The following is an 18,475-nucleotide window of genomic DNA, read 5'->3' as shown; positions in this document are numbered from 1 at the left end:
CTATCCATCAAAAATAAAGCAACTTCATGATTTCATGTGTATTTTACCTGAAAATATCACGAAATCGTGAGTATTTTCAACTTTTTTTTTCGTTTTTTCCCCATAAATTTCATATTCAATGTAATCAATGATGATATATTTTTTTTATTACCGGTTCACGTATACTTCATCTACCATTCCACCCTGTTATGTGTCCCACTGATATTCATTAATCATTTTCAGTTAGACAGTTGAACTTCCTGCCAGAAGCTTATCGTCTTTCTTTGTTCGTTGCAAACCGTTTAAAGGTTATGAGTACATACAACATACGGTCTTTTTCAGGGCTACTATTTAGAGTTTCAAAAACTAACAAATTTCTGAACAATGAAAAAAATTACATTTAAAATAACCAAGTGTTCTGAACAATCACAGTCCTACGTTAAACTTCCGTCCGTTCCCCTAGGCTCAGACCCTTCACTTTTTTAGTTTTTTTCCATCGCAAAATGGTCTATTTCTTAAAGGCTTGCGTTAACACTAAAATTGTTGAAAAATTGATTGGCATTTTCAATGACTCTATTGCAAGTACACATGTTAAGAATTTCACGAATAAATGAGAATCGCTAAACTATGGCTTATGTTCAGATAACGTATATGCATAGCGTTTTTTTTGTGTCCCGCGTTAGACCTCTGAACATCTGGTCACTTGATATATATTCTCAATTTGGATCTGAAACTCAAACTTATGTGTTTACAACCTTTATTGATTTAATGTAGCTCCACGCGGCCGTCCGCGTCGAGTGTAATACAAGAACTCACTTGATGCTAGTTACAAAAATCTTAAGCTAACTTATCCAACAGTTTGTGGAGAGTTTCACTGGGAGGAGCCAAGTCGATTTCAAAAAGCCAATCAATCGAATGTGGTGTTCGATGTGAATGGTGTCAAGAAATAAAATTGCTTACTGCGCTCATAAGCGCACATATCGATTTCATGGGAAATCGTAAAGTGTCACGACGACTTCGTGTACGGTCGCGTATTTAATCAGAATAGAACTGGGTTTGTTTTGGTTTCAGGTTTATTGCCTTTAGCCTTTTTATTGTTTACATGGGCGAATGTGGGAGAAAAACAATTAACGAAATAATGCAGTTGCGCTTGAGGAATGTTTCGTGGGAATCGTAAATTGAAGTGACCACGCATGAGTCATTTATTTTGAAACAATCAACTGCTTATGAGAAGAAGGATAATTTGTATATTGGGGGTTTTAAGATGGATTTTGGAATGGGATTTGAAATGGGGTTTGAAATCATACTACACACTTCAGTTAAAATGTATATATATACAACTAAAAAAATAAATAAAACCAAATAATATGCCATGATGATATCTTATAGGAAATGAAACACAAAACAATTCAATTTTCGTTATTACTTCGTCATAATAAATATTCGATTATATTCTGGGAAACTAAACTATAACGCAGGATAATTTATATGTGAGATAATTTTATCGTACCATATAAGACACTCGAAATTTTTGTAAGAATCATCAGGTGCTGCTTTTTGACACAGTCGCAAAAATCGATCTTTAAATTGTAATTTTTTTCCGAATGACACACCAAAACTTGAATTAAACTAATTGCGTCACCTTCACACACGGTTTGCAGTTCTTATCACCGTCGCCAACCATCGGTTCGATCTCTACCCGCCGTCTTGAGCTGAACCCGCTAGTCGTCGGACATCGGTTTTCTCCTTCCCCTTCCACTCGTAGATATACGGGATACGAAGATCATACATTGGTGTGCGAAAAATGACCACCAATCGCGGGGATATGGTCCACGCCCGAGAGAAGCGCACGTAGCTCAGGAAAATGCGTCCAGTTTCATGCCAGCTTTTGTACGGGTGAGAGGAGGGGATTATTTGCACCACCTTCATCACAACGCGGTGTCCGCGGTAAACTGAATCGAGAGTGATAGTTTTTTTGTTTCTACATTGTGTATTAACATCGTTAGTGTTTGTTGCTCAACCAAATACGACGAGTGTAAAATCGACAATTAATTTCTATCAATTTTAGAACGTAACAATTTGTATTCGTCTCATGAACTTTTGCTATTTTTCTGAAAGTGATTAATCCGTATGCATCGCAGAACTAGTGCAATGCAAGGTAAGATCAAACGCTACTCAACTGATAATCTATATTTTCAATTTTGCTATTATATTTCCTTAAGAGACGTTGGGAGGGAGGACGCGTAGGAGAGTAGCTGGAATCGGTGTCACTATTTATAAAGCGAAAACACGTTCTCTTATCAGTCAATTGTTTTTCTTTTCGTTGCACGCTTCAACAGCTTCAACATGGGCGACTCATCGTTGGCCCCATAGACAGACTGACTGGTGTCTTGGCTGCTTATCAGCAACGGCTCGTTGACGGCATTTATATGCAATGACGGAGTCAGCTGCTGTGTATTAAGATCGTGTGTTAACACTTGAAATTAATGCATGAATGTTGGTCCCACATACGTAGTCAAATATAGCCGAACACAGTATGCTCACTAACTTATCGAGAACTCTTTTTTTTCTACAATGTTTATTATTTATTTTTTATTACGATGTTTATAATTTTTTTGTGGATTAACTAATCTCAGTGCATCAATGTTGTTCGCCGAAACAGCCCCTCAAAAACGATACTTACGCACCATCACCCACTAACGGCTAAACCATAAACTACAACTGTCAGAGGTGATGATAAGCGAGGAAGAGGAATGAGAAAGAAGAGTAAAACGAAGAATTGTAAACAATATATATATATTTCTAAATCTGAACGATTAGGGGACGAGACTAGAAAACTTTGCTAAAATAAGTACTTTTTTGGATTCTTTAATTTGTTACTACAATCGGAGACTAAATTGTAAGTTGTTTCGATGCATTATTGTGAACCTTTATTTCATGAAGTAAATTGTAGCTTGAAGCTGATTAACACTCGGAAAAGAGCTGTTTTTAATTCGCTGGGAGAACTCCGATAAATCTGTCTTAACAAATTCTTCAAGAATTTATCCGAATAGTCATGGAATTCCAGTCGAATGTCCGGCAAACGCGTTCGCGAACGAGAGCTATGGAGCAGGCGAATGCTCCCCTCCAGAATTATGAAGATGATCCGATATCGATCCGCTCGAGAGATTCATTCGAGGCTTCGATTTAAGACCACATTGGCGTAGAAAATCATGATTGCAATGGTTGCGATCGTTCGAATGATGCGGAACGGTTCATGGTTGAATGCCAGAACTGCAATCGGTGGTACCATTTCTCGTGTGCCAACGTCAACATTGCTACGGTACGTTCAACAAGTTTCTCATGTACGGCATGCGTTCCTCGAATTCCTGATCCAGCACCGAGCATCGTTAGTGGGATATCAAGTACATCTAGCATTCGCAGAGCCAGAATCAACCGTGATTTGGACCGTCTGGAGGAAGAACGCCGACTTGTGGATGAACTAAGTATGGAACGAATTGCGAAGGAAAAGGCGTTAAATGAAAAGGAGCTTCAGGAAAAGCTTGAACGAGGCAAGCAATTCATCGAGCGAAAGCATGAGTTGCTGCGCCGACGAGACGATGAAGAGGCAAGAAGCATACGTAGTTTACGGAGTAGCCAGGGAAGTGCGAGGAGGACGGAAGAATGGGTGAAGCAGACAAAGATAACCGAGAGTTCCGGTAAGGTCGTCGATGGACAGACACCTACATCAACGTCTGTGGATACTAGCGTACCTCAAAATGCATTTGGCATTCCCAAAGCTGTACACTGCTCTTCGACCCCAAAAGATGATAAGCGGTTAGAGGTAGAATCAACCCTTGGTACGTTGGAAAGCCGCACGGTAGGTGAAGAATTAGCGCATTCGCCCGAGAACGCTAGCGGATTGGCCATCGCTCAGATTAGCCAGCATAAGAATCAATTTGACATGCCATTTGTCGATCTGAAGCCCTTTGAAGATCTTCTCGAGGTAGAGGACGTTGTCTCTCGAACCGGGACAGTTCCTAAAGCGAGTCGGATCGTTACGCAAGAAAAATTGTGTTCCGAAATCGCTGGGATTCGTAAGCAACATGCCACTGAGTTGCAGCGAATCGCGGAATGTGTCCAGGAGTTAAAGCTGAAGCATGAGTTGGACATTGCTACAAGACGGGAGCGTGAATTGGAATTGATCGAGAAAATAAAAATATTGGAAGCTCAGCAAGTCGATGAACTGAAGCGGAGAAAAGAATCAGAAACAACTCTTCGAAATCAGCTGAACAGTCGTGGACTTCAGTTAACGGCAGTGCAAGATACCATAAAGTACACTGAAATCAGACACGCAGAGGAGATGAAGAAACTTCAAGATGCGGAATGTTTTCTGCGACAACAACTCGAGCAACTCAAGAAGGATTATGCTACATTGCAGAAACAGAACAGTGACCTAGCGAGAGAGATTCAACGGCTGCGGGCGAATGAACAACATTTGCAGTCCAAATTAGCGGCTGCTAGTCAACAGAATCAGGATGAGATGCGACTGCGAACTAAGGCGGAGGAGGACTACTGGGCTTTACGAGACGAGTTCCACCAGATGCAGAACGTATGTCATGAGTTTAACGATAAACAGTCTTCGGTTATTGGTTACACTAGCCCACCGTTAGTTACACAAAATGTTGATAAAAAGACTAGGGTTTGTGATATGATAGGGAACAGTCAGTATCGAAGTCCTCCTCTTCCACCACCCCCTCTGTCCTATGTGAATGACTTTTTTTTCGAATAAGCCACAGAAGATTATAGGGGATACGGGGGTTCCGCAAATTCATCCTGAGTTGTTCCCAAACCAAGGTGGTGTTCCGAATCCAACAGTTGGGTATACAGGGCCATCTTCTCAGCAATTAGCAGCCAGACAAGTGGTCACCAAGGAACTGCCAGTCTTTTCTGGAGATCCGGTAGATTGGCCGCTTTTTATTAGTAGCTACCAGCACTCGACGGATATATGTGGCTACTCCCACGCTGAAAACCTTCTACGGTTGCAACGCAGTCTTAAAGGGGCTGCTAAAGATGCAGTCAGCAGCTTCCTGTTGCACCCGTCAACGGTACCTGAGATTATTTCCACGCTCCAACAGTTGTATGGCCGTCCGGAACAGATCGTGAATAATATGATCGCTAAGGTACGATCAACACCCGCTCCTAGAGGAGATCGATTGGAAACCTTGGTGAGTTTCGGACTGGTTGTGCAAAATCTTTGTGGTCATTTGAAAGCAGTCGGGTTGGAAAGGCACTTGTCCAATCCCATTCTGCTTCAGGAACTTGTCGACAAGTTACCAGCAACGGCAAAATTCAGTTGGGCGCTTTATCAGGAACAAGTTCCAGTAGTGGACCTAAATGTGTTCAGCGGTTACATGGCAAAAATATCGTCAGCCGCAAGTGGCGTGACCCAGCTTGTCAGCATTTCATCAAAAGCTGTAAAAGAAGACGGAAGTAAATCTAAGCAAAAATCATACGTTAACACACACATGATATCTGAAACGAAACAGTCAAAGTACCATGAAGAGCCAACTAGAACGAGAAACCTGGAGAAATCATCGGAAGAACCACAGCAATCGAAGCAAACAAATTCGAGCAGCAAATTCTGTCCAATGTGCAATGTAGCCGGTCACCAAATTGGAAGTTGTGCAGCCTTCAAAGTATTAGATTTGGACGCTCGCTGGAAATCGGTCAAAGCACATAAGCTTTGTGCACGATGTCTCACTTCGCACGCACGTTGGCCGTGTAAGGGCGAGGTATGTGGTATTAATGAATGCCCGAAACGGCATCATCGTCTTCTGCACTTTGAGCCACAGGTCGAGTCGAAATCGAACAAAGAATCTACGAGTGCGGTAGTTACGATACATCATCAACTTACATCATCGACGCTGTTCCGAATACTCCCGGTCACTTTGTTTGGTCACAAAGGACGAGTTGACACGTTTGCATTCCTGGATGATGGATCCTCGGTGATACTCGTCGAAAGAACAATCGCGGAGAAGATAGGGGTTCAAGGTAGGATAGAATCGTTGTGTCTGCAATGGACTGGAGGTGGTACCAAGAATATAGCAGGGTCGGAGGTAGTAAACTTAGAAATTTCGGGAGCTGGGGGAAAAAACGGTTCAAGGTATCACAGGCGTACACGGTGAACAGCTTGGGACTCCCTCAACAAACGTTGGATTTCGAAGAACTCGCAACAAGATTCGTCCACCTTAGTAAACTTCCGGTGAAAACCTACAAATCCGCTGTACCAGGAATATTGATAGGACTTAGTAATTCCCACCTACTAGCTACCTTGAAGCTTCGAGAAGGAAGGTCGAATGAGCCGATCGCAACTAAGACTAGGATCGGTTGGACAGTATGTGGAAATCTACGGAAATCAGAAGTAGGCATTCCTCGTCGACAGCTACATATGTCTGAAGCGCAATCGGATGTAGACCTTCACGAGTACGTTCGCCACTTTTTCGATGTTGAAAGCCTAGGTGTAGCAGTGGTTCCAGCGGTTAAAGGAGTTGATGAGCAACGAGCGTACAAGATTCTCGAAGAAACCACTCGTCGAACCAGCTGTAGTAAGTTTGAGACAGGATTACTTTGGAAGCACGACTACATTGAGTTTCCGGACAGCAGACCAATGGCGGAACATCGTTTCAAGTGCCTGGAAAAGCGTTTAGTTCGAAGCCCGGAGTTATATGACAGCGTTCGTCATCAGATAGCGGATTTTATAGCGAAAGGCTACATTCACGAGGCAACTGCGAAAGAATTGGATAGTTTCGATCTACGACGCACCTGGTTCCTTCCTATCGGAGTCGTAATGAATGAGAAGAAACCAGGAAAGGTTAGAGTTATTTGGGATGCGGCGTCAAAAGTTGAAGGCGTATCCTTAAACTCAGTGCTTCTGAAAGGACCGGACCTCATGACACCGCTACTCTCAGTATTGTTTCCGTACCGAGAGCGGGAAGTGGCTGTATCAGCAGACGTGAAGGAGATGTTTTTGCAGATATTGATTCGCGAGGAAGACCGTAGTGCGTTGCTGTTTCCGTATCGAGATTCACCGGATTTGCCGATGAACATCATGGTATCTGACGTGGCAATATTCGGAGCGGCCTGCTCTCCAGCGCACTCTCAGTATATCAAAAACCTGAATGCCTCGGAGCAAGAGTTGGAACTACCGAGAGGAGCCGCGGCTGTCATGAAACGACATTATGTGGATGACTACGTGGGCAGTTTCGATACAGCGGAAGAGGCGGTGGCAGTGGCGATGGAAGTAATCGAAGTGCATAAGCGAGCAGGGTTTCATATTAGAAATTGGATGTCGAGCAACCGAAGCGTACTCGAAAGACTAGGAGAGACGAACTTAAAACCATCGAAATCTCTGTTACCGGAAAAGGAGACGGGACTCAATCGAGTTTTGGGAATAGCGTGGTTGCAAAAAGAAGATGTCTTCACATTCTCCATGCAGTTTTGCGACGCTATTAAAGGTCTGGTGGAAGCTAACCGGATTCCTACAAAAAGAGAAATGCTGAAAGTAGTAATGAGCATATACGATCCACTGGGTCTTGTAGCTTCGTTTGTGGTCCACGGGAAGATATTTATCCAGGATGTTTGGAGGGCAGAAACCGCGTGGGATGAAAAGATACCAGAGGAGATTGCAATGCGTTGGTGGGACTGGCTTTCAGTGCTCAAGAAAATGGACGGATTGTGCATACCCCGTTGCTATTTTCCAGGATACGACATCGACAGTTACAAGTCTTTGGAGCTGCATGTATTTGTAGATGCCAGCGAGCAAGCTTATGCGGCTGTAGCATATTTCCGCATACTCGACAAAGGGCAGATCAGGGTCGCACTTGTATCATCGAAAACAAAAGTTGCACCCCTTCGAGGGCTTTCAATACCACGATTGGAATTGATGGCAGAGTTGCTGGGAGCCCGCTTGCGGAAGTTCATAGAACAAAATCATACCCTGAAAATTAATAAAACTTATTTTTGGACTGATTCTTCAACCGTCTGTTCATGGATAAAGTCTGACGTACGCAGGTATCGTCAATTCGTGGCCTTCAGAGTCGACGAAATACTCAGTTTATCTAATATTCAAGAGTGGAGATGGATTTCCACCAAGAACAACGTTGCAGACGAAGCAACCAAGTGGGGAAAAGGCCCTACTTGCAATGTACAAGGTCGATGGTTCCAGGGACCAGCATTTCTGTATGAACAAGACGTACAATGGACGGCAGATTCTGGTGATGAAGAGTGTGCAAATGAAAGCGATATGGAACTCCGAGCAGGGGTTGTTTGCAATCACTATATGGTACAACCAGTAGTAAACACTGAAAGATTCTCAAAATTCGAGAGGCTACTACGTTGTATGGTATACGTTTGCCATTTTATCAACAAATTACGCTCTCCTAAATTGAAATCAATGGACTCGACTGGGATTACTAGTGAAGAAGTGCAAATGGCGGAAAATATTTTGTGGCGAACTGCACAATCTCATGCTTTTTCAGAGGAAGTAGCTATCCTGAAGTCGAAACGAGATGATCATCGTCTGTTTGAATATCAATGGAGAAGATCAAACAGTACTATCGTGAAACTTACACCATTCGTCGACAACAACGGAGTGCTACGAGTGGGAAGTCGTGCGGTCGCAGCGGATATATTGTGCTATGATACGAAGTTTCCAATAATTTTACCGAGGAACCATCACGTAACGAACTTGATGTTGGATTATTACCATCGAAGATACGGCCATGCCAACGATGAAACCGTAGTCAATGAAGTAAGGCAGAAATTTCACGTTCCACGATTACGAGTGGAAATTCGCCTAACCAGGAAGCGCTGTATGTGATGTCGAGTGTACAAGGTAACCCCTTACGCCCCAAAAATGGGACCGCTACCTGCAGTACGATTGAAACCATTCGTGCGCCCTTTCACATACGTGGGCGTGGACATCTTTGGTCCATACTTCATTAAAATAGGAAGGAGTGTGGCGAAGCGTTGGATTTGCCTGTTTACATGCCTCACTGTTCGGGCAGTGCATCTTGAGGTTGACGCAAGTCTATCTACGGACTCCTGTAAGAAGGCGATAAGAAGGTTCATTGCGCGTCGCGGTTCTCCCTTAGAAATCTATTCCGACAATGAAATTAATTTTGTCGGAGCAAGTCGAGACCTGACGGACGAAATAAAAAAAATAAACTTGGAGCTCAGCAGTACTTTCACCAACGCGATAACGCAATGGCGATTCAACCCACCTTCTGCCCCGCACATGGGAGGTTGCTGGGAGAGAATGGTTCGGGTTGTTAAAGCAGCACTAGGATCAATTCCGATAATCCGGAAGTTAGATGAGGAATCACTGGCAACCATCATATCTGAAGCGGAGAACATGGTAAATTCGCGACCCCTTACTTTCATCCCCTTGGAAACGGCCGATCATGAAGCTCTAACTCCGAACCATTTCTTGTTGATGAGCTCGAACGGAGTCCGCGAGCCTGGAAGGAACCCAACGGATTGCGGAGTGGCCTTGCAGAATAGCTGGAATATGGTGCAATATACTCTGGACAATTTTTGGCGTCGCTGGATAGTAGAATATTTACCGACGATCACAAGGCGAACTAAATGGTTTCGGGACGTACGACCAATAAAGGAAGGTGAACTAGTCTTCGTGGCAGAAGAAGATGTGAGAAACCGCTGGGTTAGAGGACGCGTAATTCGAGTTACACCAGGCAAGGATGGAGTGGTTCGTCGGGCAGAGGTATTAACGCCGGGAGGAATTTTGAAAAGACCTGCGATAAAACTGGCTGTGATCGACGTAGGGAACTCTAGTGACGCCACATCGGAAGTTAAGGCGACACGCGGGGGAGGATGTTCGCCGAAACAGCCCCTCAAAAACGATACTTACGCACCATCACCCACTAACGGCTAAACCCTAAACTACAACTGTCAGAGGTGATGATAAGCGAGGAAGAGGAATGAGAAAGAAGAGTAAAACGAAGAATTGTAAACAAAATATATATATATTTCTAAATCTGAACGATTAGGGGACGAGACTAGAAAACTTTGCTAAAATAAGTACTTTTTTGGATTCTTTAATTTGTTACTACAATCGGAGACTAAATTGTAAGTTGTTTCGATGCATTATTGTGAACCTTTATTTCATGAAGTAAATTGTAGCTTGAAGCTGATTAACACTCGGAAAAGAGCTGTTTTAATTCGCTGGGAGAACTCCGATAAATCTGTCTCAACAAATGTTTTTTTTTTTCTAAGAGGTAGGGAACGCTCTACCAGCCTTTTCTGGGAAGGGTAAACCCAGACGTCGAGTGGGGCTCTCACCCAGCGCCCTCCAACTTGACCCGCGCCCCATCACAGTCGTCCTCGCAGGATTTCTCTTCCCAACGAAGCGCCGATTAGGTAGTGTCCTCCAACATGACGCGCACTCCGTCACAACTACTCTGGTGGGGTATCATCCGTTGCAACAGGTCGCCGTTGTTCCCCTTTTATAGTCAGGCGTTGTCAGCACGTTGGTCGACGCTCCACCTTCGCTGCAGCTCCGACATGCTATGTGTGATTGCACTGCTCACGGCATTCCAGATCCTCTCGTCGCGACACATCTCCACAATATTCCCGACATGAAGTGCAGGCAGCCCCTTGCGTCTTTCGGTGACCCTGGGACAGACAAAAACGACGTGCTCCGGATATCTGCGTGCCCGAATCGAGGTATATATTGCCTGGAGCAGCCATGTCCAAATAGGAACTAAAGGGTGTGTCACATCAAATTGGATCACGGAAAAAACGCTGTAGAAATTTAATTTTTAGGAATTTTATCTTCAGCTTTCGCTTATAATCAGATAAGAGTGTATAGATCACGTTGGCCATGCTTCACTGTCAATTTTTCGTAAATTGGGAACAATGTCGTCGAACGAAAAAGAGCGTCGTGAATTAATCCTGCGCACTCATTTCGAGAATCCGGAGTTGTCACATCGGGACATCGGTAAGATGCTAGGAATCGTCCAATCCACGGTCAGCAGAGTACTAAAATGATACTTCGAGAACCTAACCATCGACCGGAAGGTGAAGAACGACAAAAATGGATGCTCCGTCAGTGAAAAAGATCACAAGCGCGTAGTTAAGCAGTTTAGACGTGATCCGAGAAGTTCGGTCCCGGATGTCGCCAATAAGCTGAATTTGTCAAGTTCATTCGTCCAGCGGACCAAGCAGCGGGAGGGCCTGCGTACATACAAGGTTCAGAAGGCTCCTAACCGCGACGAAAGGCAAAACATGGTGGGGAAGACGCGAGCCCGGAAGCTGTACACCGAAATGCTGACGAAGCCGCATTGCCTGGTAATGGACGACGAAACCTACGTCAAAGCGGACTTTCGTCAGCTGCCGGGCCTGTTGTTCTTCTCCGCAGAGGACAAATTCAGCGTTCCGGAGGAGATTCGCAAGCAGAAACTATCCAAGTTTGCCAAAAAGTACATGATGTGGCAAGCGATCTGCTCTTGCGGAAAGCGGAGCGCCCCCTTCGTGATGACCGGCACGGTAAACGGGCAGGTTTACCTTAAGGAGTGCCTACAGAAGCGCTTACTACCACCATTAAAGCAGCACGAGGGCCCGACCATCTTCTGGCCGGATCTCGCTTCGTGCCACTATTCAAAGGACGTATTGGAGTGGTACGAAGCCAACGGGGTCACCTTCGTGCCATAGGAAATGAACCCGCCCAACGCGCCGGAGCTTCGCCCAATAGAGAAATATTGGGCGATTATGAAGCAGGCCCTCCGGAAGAACCCAAAAGTTGTCAAATCGGAGACGGACTTCAAGAGAAAATGGATTTCTGTTCAAAAAAAACTACAACCTGACGTTGTACAGAACCTTATGGACGGGGTAAAGAGGAAGGTGCGAACATACGGGCTTGGGCTCGAAGTATGAATAAACAGAAAATGCCAAAAGTTGTTTAATAGTTTTTATTTTACTGTCTAAAATTTTCAAAAGGATCGGTCTACTGGGCGAATTTCTACAGCGTTTTTTCCGTGATGCAATTTGATGTGACACACCCTTTACGTGAAGTAGAAATTAACCTCACCGTACTATCTGTTCAACCAGGTCGAAAGTACCGGTATCAGCCTGTACGTCCATCTGCCGTTCTCTGCCTTATCCCATTCCTGCTGTCATTTGTCCATCGACTCCGCTCTCATCGTTTTTCAGATACCTCTGGTTACCCTGCACTTGTAGCACTCGCTGTCTTCCGCCAGAGTGATGCAGATGGGAATCATCCCGGCGATTACACACAAAGCTTCTGTCGAAATGGTCTTATAAGCGCTTTATTGTACTGCTGCTTGCAATATAATAAATGCAGCGTTTAGGGTGCGTTCGTGATTTTTTACTTGGCACTATCCAAATGTTTAATGAGCCCGTGCTTATTTGCAGCTCCCGGATGCCGTGTTCGGAAATGCGTTATGAAATTCCCGATGTCGATGTCAACCACTCGTTGTATTCATTCTGCCGTTGTTACCGTCTCGCCAAATAAAATCCTCCGTGATTTCTTGCAAAGTTCGTTTTATCGAACTCTGGCGTTTTTGTTTTCTAAATGGTCTAGTCTGGCTTTTTTTTATTTTTGAATTTTTACTCAAATTCACTGCCAGAACGAATATCATTTCGAATGTGATGAATATTATTTTTTTGCTTTTGATATTCGAAGTATAAATAACGGCGAAGCTATGAACCCCACACAATAGTGTCACAACAACACTGAAATAAAATCATATTCGTTACTAGTGAATATTTGTTAATATTCTAAGACACTGCTAGGAGGTACCACTTTCGAATTGACGTGGTTGCTATAATAAATGGCTCGAAAGAACGCAGAAATGTATTGATCGTCAGGGAGAATACTTTGAAAACAAAAAAGCCATTTTCATATACAAATTACTGAGTTTTCCTCTCTTTTTCTCTCTCTCTATCCTTTTCCTATCTCTCTCTTTCTCTCGCTCTTTCTATCTCTCTTTCTCTCTCTTCCTCTCGCTCTTTCACTCGCTCTTTCTCTCTCTTCCTCTCGCTCTTTCACTCGCTCTTTCTCTCTCTCTCTCTCTCTCTCTCTCTCTCTCTCTTTCTCTCTCTCTTTCTCTCTCTCTCTCTCTCTTTCTCTCTCTCTTTCTCTTTCTCTTTCTCTCTCTCTCTTTCTCTCTCTCTCTCTCTCTCTTTTTTTTCTCTCTTTCTCTCTCTACTCTTTTCACGAACGGCTCCGATTTGACTCAAGCAATCGTTGTTGTTGCATGCAATCTTGAACTTCCCAATGTTTTGCGGCGTCTTATAGTCGGATTTCTTCAAGAATCCTATTCCCTTCATCTTTGCGGAGTGCTTAAGACTGAATAGTTCGTACTTTTTGAGACACCTTCGGTTTCTCTTTTCCTTTTCATCTTCACATTTTTTGTAATAGAAATTAATAATAGATACGCGTTGGGTTTGCGGCTGCGATGTCATTTACGTACTGATTGAATTTGCGAGCTGTGACAACGATGCAATCAATTATCAATTGCATAAAACTCTTTTTTTCTAAACTAACAATTACGAAGCAGCATATTTGACATTCAGAAGATAAGGTTAGAGTAATTCTCTATCTATTTCAGTCAACATTGCAAATAATAAATCAGTCATCCATCCAACCATCCCGCCATTCAACAAACTGTTAGACCATCCAGAAAGTATTGGTCACTTCTTTGTTCTATTGTGTATGTTTCAGCTTGTTAAAGCGGTAAGCTCTTTGTAACAGAATCTCGGGGCACCATCAAGACACGGTGTTGTCCAGTTTCTCGAATGGCGTTTTCAAGTAAGCACGTGTAAAAGGAGCGATTCGCGTTTTTGACGTAGAACTACGTCTTTCATTAAAAGTAACAAATCAGAAAACAGGTCACGTTTTTATGAAATAAAGTTAACGCTAACAACTGTTTTTGCCGCGAACGGATTTTGGCGATTTAAAACCAAACGAATAAAAAATTCCCTAAGATTTGTTTGTTATGCTATATATTATAATCCCCTGGAGTGTAAATGGTTTAAATTGATGAAAACTAGAAGTATTTCCATTTTCCCATACATTTGTTCTGCTCATTTGTGAGCTTACCAACCCATGCCGTCACTAACGAGCAACTTATCGGCGAGCAACGAAGGGGAATGATTTGAAGTCTCCGTGAACAAAGAAAAGAAGAAGATTGAGAACGAAGGTGAATATTTGCCTAGAACATAAACATTGGAATTCGCTGGGGCAAACTTTCAGTATCGTTCTAGTTACGGAGCAATGAATATCGTTTGTTCTTCCTTGTTTTCCTTCACCACCAAGGATGACAACAAAGCTACAGTCCGGAAATATTAATAAATCTGTTGGGAAGAGCGCAAAGCGGAGATAAGTGTGTGTATATTTAGTTGCTTCAAGCCATCGATATATGGCTTTGTGTGCGTACGTGATTCATAACCCGTATGTACTGAAACCTGAAATCCAATTTTTATCTACTCCTGTGTGGATTGGCCCTGTCGCTATGCAACAATCACCTAATATTTTGATGCTATGATAGACGATTGTTTGGTGGTGCAAATTATGCAGCCGCGATAATGAATAGAAACAAAGAGGGAAATATCGGAAGAGGAATATTTGCGCTAGGGTATGAATAATGGATCTCTGCTGAGGCAAATATTCAGACTTTTATTTTATTCGAAGCAGTCGACTTGGTGACTTTGACATTGCATCAATGTATCGAACTGACGCTATGGCGAAACAGGCGTTAAGGTTATGAGCCACAGAATTATTTGAGTAATATCAAGCTAAACCATAGTGATTGTCGTGCTGGAATATTGCGAATTATTTGGGCTCGCGTGTCAATCGCAAAACTGTCTTCAAGAAGAATGGCATTTGCGCTAATCTTGATCATAATGAAGCAATGCAACTCTTTTCGATACTAAATAACATGTAGCATGATATTTGATACTTGCAAGTATTGCCATTGTTGTTGTTTCCATGCGGTGCCAAAGAAAAATTGACGTAGTTATGAGATGTGGAATAATGGTTCTAGTGCCTGTAGCCGAGTGTATGTCAGCAATTGCAAAAAAGACCAGCGAATAGCATTCGAGGTGAATATTCAATGCATTGACATGAAAAAAATGCGACATGTGATTCTGCGAGGGCATGGATGAATCTTCAATCAATGATCGTCTGATTCTACAATAAAAAAATTGATTCTACAATAAAACAAAATCAGGGCGACCAAACCATTCTACTAAAAAGTTATTTCTAAAATTTTGCAGCATTCTAAAATAATATCCGATGTTAATAACAAGCGACTCGAATATAATAACAGCATAGCTCTACGTCAAAAATGTGGCGGCCGGATATTCGGCTTTTTATTTGCAAATACAAAATTAAGAGAAATGGCATGTGACATGGTGCAAATAGAGCGTTAAATGTGAAAAAGTAATAATCACATTTTGAAATAAAAATTTTGAGCGACTATCAAGTTTTTCGTTTAGATTAAAAATTCTATTTGTGCATTGCGCATGAGTTGCGATATCGTAACCAATGAGGTTTTACCGAAGTGCGGGTATTGCAAGTTGAAAAAAATATCCTATTTAATAGTGTACCATGATTTTATACAAGAAATTTGGAACTGTTTTTTGTCTGTTAATGGCTAACAGTCTAAGAGGGGGTACACTTACTTCACCACAAATCGAAATTATTATGATCAGCGACACATTCACTAATTTGAAGATTCAACAACTGCCAGGCTTGATGGATAAGTACGTTGGGCTTTTATATAAGGTACACAGGGGCAAGTTGGAACGATTTTTTCGAAGTTCAACTTGAAAGTTATCTTAAAAAATCGCTAGATCACTAAATTCAAATCTGTTTGCAGCATATACAAGGTATGACCGATGACTTTCGATAAAAAATAGGGATTCACACTGGATGCTTTGAAAAATATCAATTATGAATATGTTATGTTTTCATATGCATTGTTTCCCGTTGTCTCGTAGTGCGGGGTAAGTTGAAACGCGGAATTATCATGAGTTTAATGTGCTATTTTGCTTCTCAAGCTATCTCCAACTGATTTATGAAACACTAAATTGAAAGAATTACATATAAACATTTGGAAAAAAGGGTTTTGTTACACGTCTGATGTGGAGGAGTAGTCTACTACACACAAAATGGACACAACATACTAGGAATCAATATACGAAACAATAACATCAAGAATACTATTTTAGACGGTCATGTCAGAGTAGAGCCACTCGAAACGGCCACTATTGAGGTTTATGGGATCATTCAAATATTTAAATATTACATAACGCACTCGAAAAGAGAGGATGGGATGGCTTGTCGAAAATTGTTTAGGAATAAATCCAACAAAATCTAAACATTTTTATGCGAATGACGATTTGTTTCATGTTGTGTAGGGAAGAAGGAGTCTCAAATAGTAAAAAATTTCGTTACGTAATATTTGAACGACCTCTAGTTGCAAAACTAACAAATTTTACTTGTATTATGTCCGTGTATTCAGAAGTTATGTAGAACATACTGAGGAACGAAATATAAATGATTCATATTTTTGAAATTTACTATCATTTATTCATACAACAATCATCGACAAATAACGTCCTGAATCTGCAGCAATGTTTTAAAAATAGTCGATTTTCACTTGTTTCAACTTACCCCAGGGTTGGAAAAAACATGGGGCGAGTTTAAATGCTCAGAACTATACGGAAAAGATATTTCAGTTTGGTTTTCAAAGCCACTACACTTGGTTATCCCTATTTGATTACCTGACGTGCGATTCGGGCGGTATTTTTGAAAAAAATCAGTGTTTTTGGACCGATTCAGTCAGCGCGCAAAAATGTTTGGTTTGATTTCACGGATCAAGTAAGAGTAAACAAAGGCGCGGATTGCGTTAATGCATTTCAATATTCTGATATTGACTGTCATAAGGTGGGCTGAAAGATAATGTTTACTTTATAGATTTTTATCGCGTCAATCCATCATCCCTAGTGAAAGTTATGATTTCCGTTTTAATTTACCCCGAATTTCAACTTGCCCCGGTGTACCTTATTCGAGGTATTTTCGCATGTTGCCGTATCAAAAAAAAAACTTTGGATAAAGACAAACTGCATAAAGAACACCGAACTTATTTCGTGTGTGAACATCCTCAAACCCTGGAGAGGTCGTTTTAACTACATAGAAGTATATCAAAATTATCTGATTGTAACCGAAGTTCAGATAAAACCATTTAGGAGCTCTCGAAACGTAAACAGATAGACAAAAACTCATCAAAGTCAAAATCATACAAAAATATCGTGAGACGAATCTTCTGAGAATAACAGCTCATTGCCGTCTTCAACACTTGTTAAACGAAACGAAAACGATGAAGCTGAATATAACGTTGATGATATGAGTTGATAATAATTCAATTTTAATAACAATTTGGACAAGTCAGTAATCACACCTTATTTTTAATCACGTGTGAATGATGTTTATATGCGATTAAGTTATAATTTATCACATGGTCATAACAACAAATTTTTTTTCAAATATCCGATATCCAGCCGGATGGTGAGTCACTATCCGGTATCCGGCCGGATAGCAAATATTGTCCGGATAGGCTGGATACCGGATAGTTACCGGATATCTGTTTCATCTCTAGTTTCAATCTCTCTACTTCAACGGAACCGATGAAGCCATAATGAAGGAACAACTTTTCATTGAAGAACAATCGATAGACCAATCGTAAGCTCAGCATGTAATGAGTTCCAATTCAAGTTAATAATCACAGAGGTTGTAATTTAAGATGCAACATATGGTCAGATTGTGTATTGTTTTCACGAGTGCAAGACAATCGAATCAACCATCTAGAATTGTTTAGTATTATTTTTCAAATTTAATTTAATTTCAAAATAATATAATATAACCAAGCGAATGAAATAACATAATTTCTAGTCATACGTCAACGATGCGGTCGTTCATTTCATTTTTTTTTTCTTGGGTTCATGCCGTCCGGAAATAATGGCACCATGTTAGTTTAAAATTATGAGAATTTTGTTTGTCATATTTTTCGTATTTTCATGTACAATATGAATTTTGTTTCACAAATTAAAATCCGTTAGTATTAATTTACTTTTCTAAATTACCTCCAATTTTTATATTTGAAGGAACAAGGAACAACAATATTTTTTGGGACATCAAATCCATCACGCCACGCAATCGCAATCAAGCCTCTCTGCAATGATTCATTTTATCTATACCTGTACAGTTTTTCCCTAGAAGGCACAGAGTACATGCGCTATAAACACGGACAAAAAAACACTCCACCCTTCAATATCTGTAAATCAGTATCATAAATGTTACTCATTATGTCTTTCCTTTTATTCTTCTTGTTCAATTATCAATAACATTTTATTTTCTGCAGTGGCCACTGATGATGATTATAATGACGGGGTGATGATTCATATACCTACC

At 41.6% G+C, this 18,475-nt stretch overlaps 1 protein-coding gene, 1 long non-coding RNA gene and 1 other non-coding gene across 5 annotated transcripts in view; all 3 read left to right on the top strand.

Annotated features, from left to right (window-relative positions):
- The window catches only part of LOC129767795 (uncharacterized), a 76,851-nt gene that overhangs the window by 43,810 nt on the left and 14,566 nt on the right, over positions 1–18,475 (top strand). The window lies entirely within an intron of this gene.
- Positions 1,384–3,015, top strand: LOC129767811 (uncharacterized). Its single transcript, XR_008741577.1, has 3 exons — positions 1,384–1,980; positions 2,048–2,137; positions 2,319–3,015. It is a non-coding gene; the product is annotated as an uncharacterized LOC129767811 (long non-coding RNA).
- Positions 15,516–15,662, top strand: LOC129772330 (U4 spliceosomal RNA). The gene has a single exon (XR_008742599.1). It is a non-coding gene; the product is annotated as a U4 spliceosomal RNA (small nuclear RNA).

This window comes from Toxorhynchites rutilus, chromosome 2, assembly GCF_029784135.1.
Source record: "Toxorhynchites rutilus septentrionalis strain SRP chromosome 2, ASM2978413v1, whole genome shotgun sequence".
In the NCBI taxonomy this organism is placed as follows: Eukaryota; Metazoa; Arthropoda; class Insecta; order Diptera; family Culicidae; genus Toxorhynchites; species Toxorhynchites rutilus.
Note: the sequence above shows the minus strand (reverse complement) of the source record. Positions and strands in the feature narration are given on the sequence as shown.